Genomic DNA, 12,779 nt, shown 5'->3' with positions numbered 1-12,779 from the left:
CACAGGCAACCATGTCATCAATACATTTTACAGATGGGAAAGAATCGGTTGTCACACTTGCCTTTCGCAAACTAAACAAAACGACGAAAGACCTGGGTAGCCCAGAGAAGAATCCCGTGGGTTGGAACAAGCAGTGTGCCATGGATGACAGTACGTGGTGGTTGCAATGACGACGAAATTACATACCGATGAAATGTACCTGCTATTTTTAAGCACTGTAAGCGACCGTTAAAAAAAACATTCCTGCAATTGTTGTTATATGGCGACAATGCACGTAGTACATAAGTATCGTATTGATTAACAAATAAAGAAAAAAATGACGGTGTAAAATCATTCAAACAATGACTTAACACAGATTGCAATATTTCATTTTATTACATGACATACGCACTTCCTCACTAAGAAGTCATGCAGTAGTCGTACAGACCATCTAATTTAATATAGCATTTATGAATAAAGTGAACGAATGAAGATTGATTAGCAGGTAAGTTTGTGCAGACACGTTGGTAAAAATCTACAACACATTCAAGCGGCCGTCAGTAAAATAGTTTTCGATCATTTCGTGGAAGAAAGAAACGAAAGTACGCTTTTTAAAAAAAGATAAATCTCTGTATTTTATTCCCTGGTAGTTTTTCAACACAAAATAGACACGTTTGCTTGAGAATATAGCAACAGTGTAATGACGTAACATAGAAAGGAAATGGTGCACAACGACGACGTAAAACCCCCAAACTATCACTACAGAAATCTGGGGGCCGAAAAAGGCAAATAAACGCAGAAAATATGTAAAAATATTCTGCAGGGATAAGGAGTAATTTGTAATCGTATCAACAATGTAGTAAAATACTGAAAACAACACAACGTTTATCCAGCTCAGGGAGATATTCGCCGAATCTGATAAGTGATTAGTGATGCACGGCTAGCTCTTGGATTTACGCTGACATGTGGTTCGCGTTCGGTTTTAAACAGCGTACCAAGATTACCTGAAGTATCCTAAATATGCATATTGGCTTGGGTGAATATGAATATGCTACGGTTTTTTACTCAGAATAAAATGGTAACTTTTGTATTTTATATGAGAGATTCCTGCTTTTTCAACATTTTACTTCTTTCAAAGGGACTGCTTGTGTACCTCTATTGTTTCCTGAATCAGATACGTAGACTTTCGTAATGTAAAAAGGTGCTTCACTTACCTGGAATACGTTTCACAGAAAACAGCCATCGAAAATTCTTCGCTCGATGAACAGATTCGTCCAGCCGCAATAAAGCAGAGCGCTCGACGAATCGAGTACTGAAGTAAACAATCACTAGGAAAATTAAGAATGGCTTCGGAGAGACGAATTGTGGCATTCATTTCGCAGAACACAAAGCGAGTAAAGAACGCGCAAGTAAGAGTAACATACCTCTGCGGAACAAAAGAGAACGCGGACTGTCACAAAAAACAAACACCCAGCAAAGAATAAATTGCGAATTCAGTACTGCTCCATTCCTCGAATACTGCGAGAGCAAGAGCACCACAGGATGAAATGAACTTCAACGAAAAATCGCACTTTAATACCGTCACGTAATGTAAAAAGTATGGTTATAGGGGAGATTAAATTTTATAGACGTACAAATGAAATTAGTTCTGTTTTTCGTAACAAGTTTAGAAATGAATTTCCGCAAAAACTAGTATTACGGAAATAACAGCGATTGTAAATGATCCCCTAATTGCTGTGGTCAAGGTGCTTCACTTACCTGGAATACGTTTCACAGACAACAGCCATCGAAAATTCTTCGCTCGATGAACAGATTCGTCCAGCCACAATAAAGCAGAGCGCTCGACGAATCGAGTACTGAAGTAAACAATCGCTAGGAAAATTAAGAATGGCTTCGGAGAGACGAATTGTGGCATTCATTTCGCAGAACACAAAGCGAGTAAAGAACGCGCAAGTAAGAATCGTACATCAGCTATTTCGTAGTATTCACAGTGACATGTGCAAAACGGAAAGCGTCGGTTTCATATCCTGCTTAATCTATTATGCAATCAAAATTACCAATAACAGCATACGCGAAAGGCAGGAGTATCTGGGAGGTTGGTAATGCCCGGGAAAGAAAGTGCTTCCATTATTTTACTGCAATACTTGAAATTTAATCCTTACAAATTAAGTTGCGAACGATTGAATCACTGTTTTCAGTCAGAAGAACGATTTTAAATATATTATAGAGCTACATAGCGTTCCGAAGCCTGAGACTTCATATTCAGGTGCTATGTGAAAAGGTTAATTGCTGAGGATGCATAAGTGCATCCCGTAATCAGTAAAGGGTTGTTGGGTATCAAGAGAACTGTGTAACTACGGTTTCACTTTCGAATCGCGGGAACATATTGTTTTTCAGAAAAATATATGAAGCCAAACTGATTGCAGGCTCATTTCACAAAAATGGAAAACGTTACACCACTCTTATCCACAGCCATATCGAAGTGATTTTGCGCCTTTGGCGGAACTGCCAAAGCCACGCTTTCCCTCAACCGCCGCACAGAAAACCTTTGTTTCTGCAATTTCTTCTTCACAGATAGAAAAGATTTTGTAACTGTTCGTGGAGTTAATAATATATTACTTAAATGAGCTGGATGGATGGAAAATATTACATACAGCAAATTAAACGTATCATGGTAGAAAATAAACAACAAATTGCGTAATATTTAAGCAGTTGAAAGTAAAACGAAATCTGTCTTATTGTTTATGGCATCTACTGTACCTTAATCTTAATATGATGTACAATAAAAAACAGGCTTTATTTGCTCTTCGTAAATTATTAGCTGTACGTAAAAGAAAATTAATCGTTGACAACACATTCAGTTCCAAAAATTTCGCTTGTGTTATAATTTTTCTTTTCGATCCTTTGGTTTGAGCGAAACAAATTCATTGATAACGCCATCGAAAAATTTAGCAGCTGCGTCGTGTTGTATCCGCAGATGCATTAGACAATCTGATCAACTGTACTCAGCGTTAAGTAGTTTTTTATCACCTTTAATTTTCTGGAACTATGTTGACATGATAGTGTAGTGACTGGAATTGTTATAAATATCCGCAAAGCTGCTTCGATGTTTGGACGAGCATCTCACAGCCCATAACATGAAGGGTATTTTTATTTTTAAATATCCAAGTGGAAAGCTGTGTTACAGGTCTTCACTAGCTGTTTTAGCTGTTTCTACTGGAACTGTAAAGCCGCTATTTTATTAACTCTTTCAGCTGTGTCGGTATTTTTCTGTATTTGGTCCAAAATTCGCTGCGTATTTTCCAAAATACAATGGTATAGAGCTTTTTTAAGCAAACACTATTTTTCTCGTTTTACTACCCACACATATTGGTTGACAAGTTCCCCCTCTTCAGTAGGTTTTATTTATTATCTTATTACATCTCGGTTTTCACAAGTCTGTTGGATGTTTGCCTTCTAGTATGTCAATTTTTGGAGATCTCGCTTTTTCGTGCTATCACAATGCGTTTGACTGGAGCTTCCTAACACACGATGTTTCACACACGTTTGCTCTAGGGGGAACCACATTTCCTTATTACACATTAGGATGTGAACGCGGACAAGGAGAGCGCTTCGACCACGAAATGATTACAGAGTTTTCATTTAAGGCATTCGTGACAGAAACTTACAGTGAGATGAAGTGGCATGCTATTACGTGAGATCTGTACCCCATTTCACTTACTATTCTGTCAAATACATTCAAGCACTCTAGCTTAAACAATTTCATTGCAGTCCTTAGTTCTCACAAAACTGACAACAATCAAAAGCCTTCGTCAGACAGCATATTTGCTTCAGAAATCGTTCGCCAGCTTTGAGGTCCTACAATACCATCACGAAGTAGCATAAAAAACTCCGCAGTTGAACATTGGCTAGCTGTGCAGGCAGTCGTCACGTGGACCACGCACACTGTTAACGCGAATCCACCGCTTCGGTAGTAGTCATTTCTTATGGTGCTGCTTCGACAAAACTACACTGACACCAGCGAGCGTTTGCAGTCTCAGGCTGAGAGAAAGGCTTCTTCTCGGAGGCAGAACTCATGTACGTCTCCCTGTTAATTCTTAAATCTTCTTTCCAGTTCTTTTTTCGGAGAGTTTCTGCGCCCAAACTACGCAGACACCATTATCGTGTATGTCTAAATGTTACAGAAATTCATCCTAGAGTTTCTTCAGTGACAGTAAACGTAACAAATTACTAATTACTAAAATTTTGATTTATTTAACAGTTCCATTCACATAGATATTAAAGTAGCGATATGTAGAGTAATAACATTGCACGTTCCTTTATAGCTTGATTCCCACTTCATGTTCACGTAATTTGTAGCCGACATGTGTGTAAATCATTATGTATCTGGCATCAAGGCCATCTGGGATGTCGTTTGAGACAGCTAGTGTATGTAGCCGGTCGAGATATCTGGTGAGCAATCATCCTTCCGTGTTTCGAAATCACTCAACAGTTTCTCTCCGGGGACGTTCCGGGAAAACGGATTGCGTAGCCTCCTTCCAAACTCAGTGGAGGGGTACACAGATAGACTCACCTCCTCGTGGTGTACCCTGGAAACGTCTAGTAGACGGCTAAGTGGTCTATCAAAAAGAAGGCTAATGTAACAAGCACTGAAACACTTAAAAATAATGAAAATAAAGAAAATCACTAAACCGTGTACTTGCCGCACTATTTCGTAAATCAAGTATCAACTCCATCTTGGTACAAATGGCTATGAGCACTATGGGACTTAACTTCTAAGTTCATCAGTCCCCGAGAACTTAGAACTACTTAAACTTAACTAACCTAAGGACATCACACACATCCATGCCCGAGGCAGGATTCGAAAATTCGACCGTAACGGTCTCGCGGTTCCAGACTGTAGTGCCTAGAACCGCTCAGCCACTACGGCCGGCTCAACTCCATCTTCGAAACAGTTTTGTTTACATGGAGTTTTTAGTCGTGGATGTTCCGCTCGATCGAATATGTAGGAATACCCTGCCAAAGAGACACTCTCTGTTTTGAGCGGTTTATCCCCAGTGGAAATTCATTCAGAATTGCTGAAAGATTATTAAGAGACTCATCATTTATTTTCAACAGGTGAGAATTGGATGGGTAACGGCCTTGCCGCAGTGGATGCACCGTTTCCCGTGAGATCATTGAAATTAAGCGCTGTCTGGCGTGGTCGGCACTTGGACGGGAGACCATCCAAGCCGTCATGCGCTGTTGCCATTTTTTGGGGTGCACTCAGCCTCGTGATGCCAACTGAGGAGCTACTCGACCGATTAGAATACCATCATTACGGCCGGGAGAGCGGTGTGCTGACCCCACGCCCCTCCTATCCGCATCCTCCCTGAGGATGACATGGCGGTCGGATGGTATCGATGGGCACTTGTGGCCTATAGACGGAGTGGTGAGAATTGGATGGCTAAATTCATACTGCCATATAATCATAAGGAATATCATCCTGAAAATTGTGAGCACAGACAGAAACTTACAGAAATTAACACAAGATGCTATTGGGTAATAAAAGTGTGACATAAAGTCACGTAGGAGGCTAGATTTCCAGTAAAGTAGTTCTGTAGTTAATCTGGCTAGGTCACATAAAAATTATACAGCAAGTGTAGAATGACTTTATTTCCTGGGAGATTAAAAGTATGTGGCGGACCGAGACTCGAAATCGGGAGCTTTGCTTCTGACGGGCAAGTGCCCTACGGTCTGAGCTACCCAAGCACGATTCACGCCCTTACCCGCAGCTTTAATTCTGCCAGCTGTGAAGATGGGCTGTGGGTCACGCTTGGGTAGCTCAACTGGTAAGAGCACTTGCCCACTAGAGGCAAAGTTCCCGATTTCGAGTCTCGGCACAGCACACAGTTTTAGTCTGCCAGGAAGTTCCATATCAGCGCACGCTCCCCTTCAGAGTGAAAATTTCATTCTGGAATGACTTTATTAATTACAAAATATGACGATGTATTTCGGAATTACTTACGTCTTCAGAAATCTACATGCAAAAGTAACATAAGGACAAGAGCATTACGAATTGTGTACGTTAACATGAGATGACTGAGTACTTGTCATCTTCCTTTGCGACTTTTTACTCGACCTTGCCAGCTTAACTACAGATCCACGCATATTTGCTACTGTGTGATACAGCATTTGTGGTGGACATCGTTAAAACAAAGGCGTTTTAAGTTGCGGCGGAATCTTCTCACGAAATTTCTATCCTTGTTGACGCCGACCTACGTAGGGAGAAACTATTATCATAATAAAATAATGGAAATCAGAGCTCGCACGGAAAGATATAATTGTTCGTATTCTCCGTGTTGTTCGAGACTGAAATAATAGAACATTATTGTGAGGGTGGTTCGATGAACTCTCTGCTAGGCACTTGAGTGTGACTTGCAGAGTACCCCTGCAGACGTAGATGTATTAAATACCGAACCCGACCGTGGTATCACAAGAAGAGTGTGATAAAGTGTGGTACGCTTCATGTGAATAATTAAACACAAGAAAGTTTGGCGCAAGACGGGGTTTAGTTTGTTGAATATTGGCAAAAGGCGGAGTAACTTAATGACTTTGTACGCTGATTTGTTATTGCTGATGTGTCAGGGTCCAACACATCGCATCGGAATGAAACAGCAGTTAAAAGAGTGGCTCAGAGCCGCACTATTGTCACCAGAAAAAGTGAAGTTGTCTAGTCAGCCGGGACGAGACAAGTGGGGCTCATAACCATGAAACGAAGATAACAATGTCTGCATCGATAGGATGAAAACGTAGGTGGTAAGACGCCCTGTCTTGAAAAAGAAAAATATTTTTCGTCGGAAAAAAATCACCTGTTAAACGAATACTGGGGTATTAGGAGTACGAAACTATGGAACGCCTTCCTTATTCACCAGATTTGATACCGTCTGGCCTGCACATATTCCCATAGCTAAGGAGGTAGGTGACTGCAAAATATATTTTAGTCCAATAAAGAGGTGTGGTAATAGCTGGTGGTAGCCATTGATGAGTATTTTGTACATCTTCGAGGATTTCTGGATACTTTGGTCGAAATTCATAGACCAAAAACGAAAAATTTGTTATTTTATTGTACCTGAAATCATAATATACGTCTATTAGAACTAGATCCTTGCCCTTATCCTATCAGCCAGCCGTTGTGGCCGAGCGGTTCTAGGCGCTTCAGTGTGGAGCCGCGCTACTGCTACGGTCGCAGGTTCGAATCCTGTCTCGGGCATGGATGTGTATGATGTCCTTAGGTTAGTTAGGTTTAAGTAGTTCTAAGTTCTAGGTGACGGATGACCTCAGATGTTAGGTCCCATAGTGCTCAGAGCCTTCCCCTATCACAGTATAACAATCCAACAGGCAGTACTCTAAAATGGAATCCACCAAGATATTTTTAACACTCCTATCCGCATGGCTGTTCTTTATGAAATGTTTTAGCAGCTCTCAACACCGAGGCACCTAGGCACATATCGGAAGAGACCTGTAAAATTAGGCCTACGCGTTCTCTGAAGCGAGACGACGTGTGCTGAATAAAGAACGCTTCGCGAACAAAATGCCATTAACTGGCTGTGTTACTGCAAAACTGGACTTACGACTAAATCGTGAAATGTAATGTTTCATATTAATGCCGTGGCGTTCGCCTGTAGTCGTAACACCGTTCCATATTGTTCCATAAAGGCGACTTAAGAAGCGGGCACGGCGCACTCCCGATAATGAAGTGTATTCTGAGAATGACACGCTCATAAATAAAACTCTTTGTACTGCAGCGAAATATTAGAACCATCTCGAAACATCTCTTCATGAATCTTAAAGTCCGGTTTTAAGATCGAATTAAAAAGTTATACGTAGCACAGCGTTTCGTTTAATGGATTGGAACCCGGCAGCGCGATGGTGCTCGCTGCGAGCATCTTTCGAACATAAAGGAGAGACAATAAAGGGCGCGATCGAAGCGAAGATTTGTATGTAAATAAAAGCACTCCCGGCTTTCTTTCAGTTGCTTTACGGCGACTTGAAACATTCGTGTATTCATAAAAGCGGATGCTGCAGATACTTCTTGCAGAAAGCGTCGCTATCTCCCCCAAGACAATAATTACGACAGACGTCGAATCGCTCCCAATGCAAACAGCTGCAGAAATCGCTCTGCTCGCTTTTTTTCCCCCTCCACTCTCTTTTTTCCCCTCGCAAGAGTCTGAGCAACAGTGAAACTGTAGTAAATTTTACGCACCCGCTATTAACTCAACTGGAAATTAGCCAGCGTATTTAAATGATATCGAGTTCCATCTCGAGAAAGAAACTGGTTTTCTTTCTTTTTCTGTCATCAGTCTTTCGACTGGTTTGAAGACGTTCTCCAGTTCTTCACACCTGCACCCTCAATCGTTTCATCCCTATCTACCTGCTACACATAAAATTTTCTAAAATTTCTCTCGCCTACTCTAAATCTTTGCCTGTCCCACAATGATTTTTTTCTCCTCTAATGCTCCCGTCAGCGCCAAGTTAACTGCTCCTTGATGCCGGTGCAGGTGTTCCATTAAACTGTTCGTTATTTTAACAGCAGACTTCCATAAACCTCTTTCTTCGCCTACTATTTCCAGCTACCCTTTTAATTTTGCGTTCAGCTAATGCAGAACTAGAATAAAGCGATCGTTTACTGGCTGACCTGTGATTGACCTACCCGGGAATCATCAGCATTCCAGACAGACTCTCTTTACTTCGGTCATATTTTACCGGACACGTAATGAGTTCTGCAATACGCCTATTCACAAAAAGTGTTACACTGAGCGAGGTGGCGCAGTGTTTGGCACATTGGACTCGCATTCAGGAGGACGACGGACGAAACCCACGCCCGCAGATCTTGATTTAGATTTTCCGTGATTTAAAAAAAATTGTTCAAATGGCTCTGAGCACTATAGGACTTAACTTCTGAGGTCATCAGTCCCCTAGAACTTAGAACTACTTAAACCTAACTAACCTAAGGAGATCACACACATCCATGCCCGAGGCAGGGTTCGAACCTGCGACCGTTGTGGTCGCGCGGTTCCAGACTGTAGGGCCTAGAACCGCTCGGCCACCTCGGCCGGCTCCGTGATTTCCCTAAATGGCTTCAGGCAAATGCGGGGATGGTTCCTTTGAAAGGGCATGGCCGACTTCCTTCTGCGTCCTTCCCTAATCCGATGGGGCCGATTACCTCGCTGTTTGGTCCCTTCCCACGAATCAAGCAACCAACCAGCCAAAGTATAACGAATAATTCATGCCACTGAACGTTCACTCAATTGAGTAAAGATTATATAAAATATGTTTCCCTACTACATTTTCATAAAACACAGAACATTAACTATAATCTATGACCGTTCTCTGTAGCTTGGTGGTTGTATACCGAACGATGTCCATCAGTTCTGAAGTTAACAAATACCGAGTACTATTAGGCTAGCGACAGTATTCCTGTTTCTCAGAGCCAGTCGTAGTGTGCAATTTAACTGAAAGAGAAATTAGCTATCACATTTCGTTGATCTAGCAACAACTTCTTCAGATAGCTCTGCCCTAAACAATGACTTGGGTTCTTTTAATATGTTCGTAATCGATACATCGTCCCATTATTCCAAGAAAACCTGTGCTTTCCTTATATGTGTACCGTTATTAATGACGTACACAAATTAGAGAAACAAAGAGAGAAATACTTTATGTACAGCTAAGGTGCTCTCGAAACGTCATAAATACGGAATAATCACACACTCCATTACAGACGGGGACATTGTTAATCTTCATGCATACATGAGTGTATGAAAATATTACATGCAGACAGGATATAGAAAGAAAAACATTTATGAAAAAGATAAATATATTAACATCGAATACCGTCCGGGGTAGCAGCACGGTCTCAGGCGCCTTGTCACGGTCCACGCGGCTTCCCCCGTCCGAGATTCTAGTCCTCCCTCAGGCATGGTTATGTGTGTTGTCCATAGCATAAGTTAGTTGAAGTTAGATTAAGTAGTGCGTAAGCTTAAGGACCGATGACCTCAGCAGTTTGGTCCCAAAGACGTTACCACAAATTTCCATTTTAACATCGAATGTACATTTAAAAATTTGGAAGACTTTTCTAAATGTAGTTGTCTGGAGCGTAGCCTTATACGGAAGTGAAACGTGAACAATAAACAGTTCAGACAAGAGCCACGGAGAAGCTTTTGAAATGTGGTGCTACAGAAGAGTGCTGAAGACTCTGTGCGTAGATCGGACGACTCATGTGGAGGTACAGAAACCAACTGGAGACAGAAGAAATTTGTGGCACAGTCCAACTAACTGAAAGAAGGACTCTGTTGACAGGACACAGCCTGAGGCAACAAGGAGTCGTAATGGAGGGAAGCGAAGAGGTAATAAGTTACGGAGGAAAAGCAAGGCTCGCATACAGTAAGCAGGTTAAGACGGACGTAAGTTGCTAAGTTGCAGCACTTACGCAGAGATGATAGGACCTGCACGTTATATACTAATGTGGAGAGCTGCTCCAAACCAGCCTTTTTAACAGATGGCCCAGTCAATGAAGGAAAATTTGTGGAAAAATTCGTTTAGCCGCAAATTTTTGAACAGTACGATCGGTTTCGGGCTTGAGCCCATCTTCAGGTGGTTTACATTCAAGTGCATGTGTGTCTGAAAATACCAACACCTAAGGTGGCACTATCAAAGACATAATATGGAAGCATCTGTAATTAGTATGGTAGCTAATAAATATTTTTGTACAAAAGTGTGACAAATGTACGGTGAATACGATATCGACACACCAGCTTTATTCATCATCACATCACTTGTTTTCGATTTAAACAGTGCTCTCCAGCACTGAGTATGGAAACGTGTGCCAGAACGTAAATCACTTGAAGATGGGCACGAGGCCGAAACCGGTCGTGTGTTACATAAAATCACCTGTTGTAAATGGTTATTATTCTACACCCTGTAACGGAACAGTCACGTAGTTCACCCGCATCCATTATGGATAAAACACATTCACCTTTTCATATTTTTCTGGAGCATCTCGTAAACTGCGACTTCTACAGAAAACGTTAAACAGCACCCCTGCTCTTCCCCGTCCAGCCCCTTACATCCTACGATGTAACGGAAATTAGCCGTAGTTGCACCAGGACTCTTTCTGCCATAATGTGCGCTAGTGGAAGATTAGCTTAAGTATGTTATTTTGATAGATTTTGTACATTAATGTTTTTGTTTGTTTCATGGCGTGAGGAAGAGCGCCGCAACGCACCGACGGCCGGATATTCGTCGCTTCCGCCAGAGATAATAACCCGCCGCCACCACCACACACTACCCGACGTGCACCGCGGGCAGGAGGATCGAGCTGACGACTGTCGCTGCTCACTGCTGTCGATTGCTTTACTTACAAAACTAATTGTAATTGAAAAACATATGAATGTCATTGTGTTAATTAACTAACATGTAAGGAGACTATGTAACAGTAAGGTGACTGACGTCTTACTGTCAGCATCTGTTATGTTATTACCACGTTATACTAAAGTCAGCAGGAAGTGAACAATATTTTGTTACACTTCCCATTTAAAAAGCGTACAGTGATTATTTATTTTGCACAGGTTTATTGAAAATTATTTTCCTGTTTTGAGTGCGGCTTACTGCATAAATTGAAAGTAGTTTGAGATTTGTAATTGATGAAAATCTCACAGTTCAACTACAGATTATTTACAGCGCTCTCCATTCCAGAGATACACTTTAACACTGAAAATTTTCGATGAAGCTAACATTTTTACCAGGACAATTGAAAGTGTTTTTAGTCCACATTAAGTCTTTCAACTTCCAAATCTGCTAACTGTTTCTCAGAAAACTTCCAAGATTTAGGTGTAGCTTCCTCCTTGGGTAACAGAAATACGAACACGGTCAAGAAAGATTATTTCAAACATTTAGTTCAGTGCAAGGCTGATTAATTGAAAGTTGTGAGCAGCTGACGTTCGTGCATCCACGATACCTGCTCCGCTCACCGCCTGTCATCACAGTGTATAAGATCTGAAAATGGTCACAGTTTGGCCGACACTGGTTACCATTGCCAATAAATATTTTATTGCGGTCAGGAATGTTTTTAGTTCAGTTTCAAAATGTTCGATCGAGATCGCTGATATTCTCCACGATAAATGTTCTCAAAAATTGCTACGAGCTAAAGTTAGAATAAAGCACATACACGAAAACCTATCACTTGATATGGCATTCTTATAGTTTCAAAAGGGAGTGATAATGAGAGTGATAAAATCATAATGAAACTAGTTCAGAATAAGAATAAAAAATTTTCTCTGCATGCCCGAACTGGTCTGTACAATTTAACACCCCTTTCATCACAGTAATGCACATATACCTTAAAGTGGGGTGAGAATAGAACAGTTTTCAACTATAAAAGAAAAAACTGATACTTTTAAAAAGAAATGTGAAAATGAAAATTATACGGGTTTATAGGTCTTGCGCTCAAACTTATAGATTTTGAACCTCGCGCCATTCACCTTGCAGATCAGAGTGAATAGAAACAGGACATTGTTCTGGATACATATCAAAATAGTTTTGACCTAGAAGAATAAGAAACAAAATTTATCTGCTTCAAAAAAGCGATACTCAATACATAAACTAAAAATATTGCATGAATTGAATTTGTTTATTCTGTTTTCGAAATAAAGATTGTTATATCTCTAATTATTTTAATATTGGGCTGCTGAATTTGGTTGATTTGTTGACACATTAAGTCACTGATATAATGGTGAAAAATGATATCTTTGAATCTACAAGTC

At 40.9% G+C, this 12,779-nt stretch overlaps 1 long non-coding RNA gene across 1 annotated transcript in view; it reads left to right on the top strand.

Moving 5' to 3' along the window:
- Positions 1-12,555, top strand: part of LOC124711932 — a 186,272-nt gene extending 173,717 nt beyond the window's left edge. The window contains exon 3 of the long non-coding RNA XR_007005544.1: positions 11,228-12,555. This is a non-coding gene — a long non-coding RNA (uncharacterized LOC124711932). The remainder of the gene's footprint in view (positions 1-11,227) is intronic.
- The last annotated feature ends 224 nt before the right edge of the window (positions 12,556-12,779 follow it).

The sequence above is a fragment of the Schistocerca piceifrons genome, chromosome 8 (genome assembly GCF_021461385.2).
Source record: "Schistocerca piceifrons isolate TAMUIC-IGC-003096 chromosome 8, iqSchPice1.1, whole genome shotgun sequence".
In the NCBI taxonomy this organism is placed as follows: Eukaryota; Metazoa; Arthropoda; class Insecta; order Orthoptera; family Acrididae; genus Schistocerca; species Schistocerca piceifrons.
This window is presented reverse-complemented; position numbering and strand designations above follow the sequence as displayed.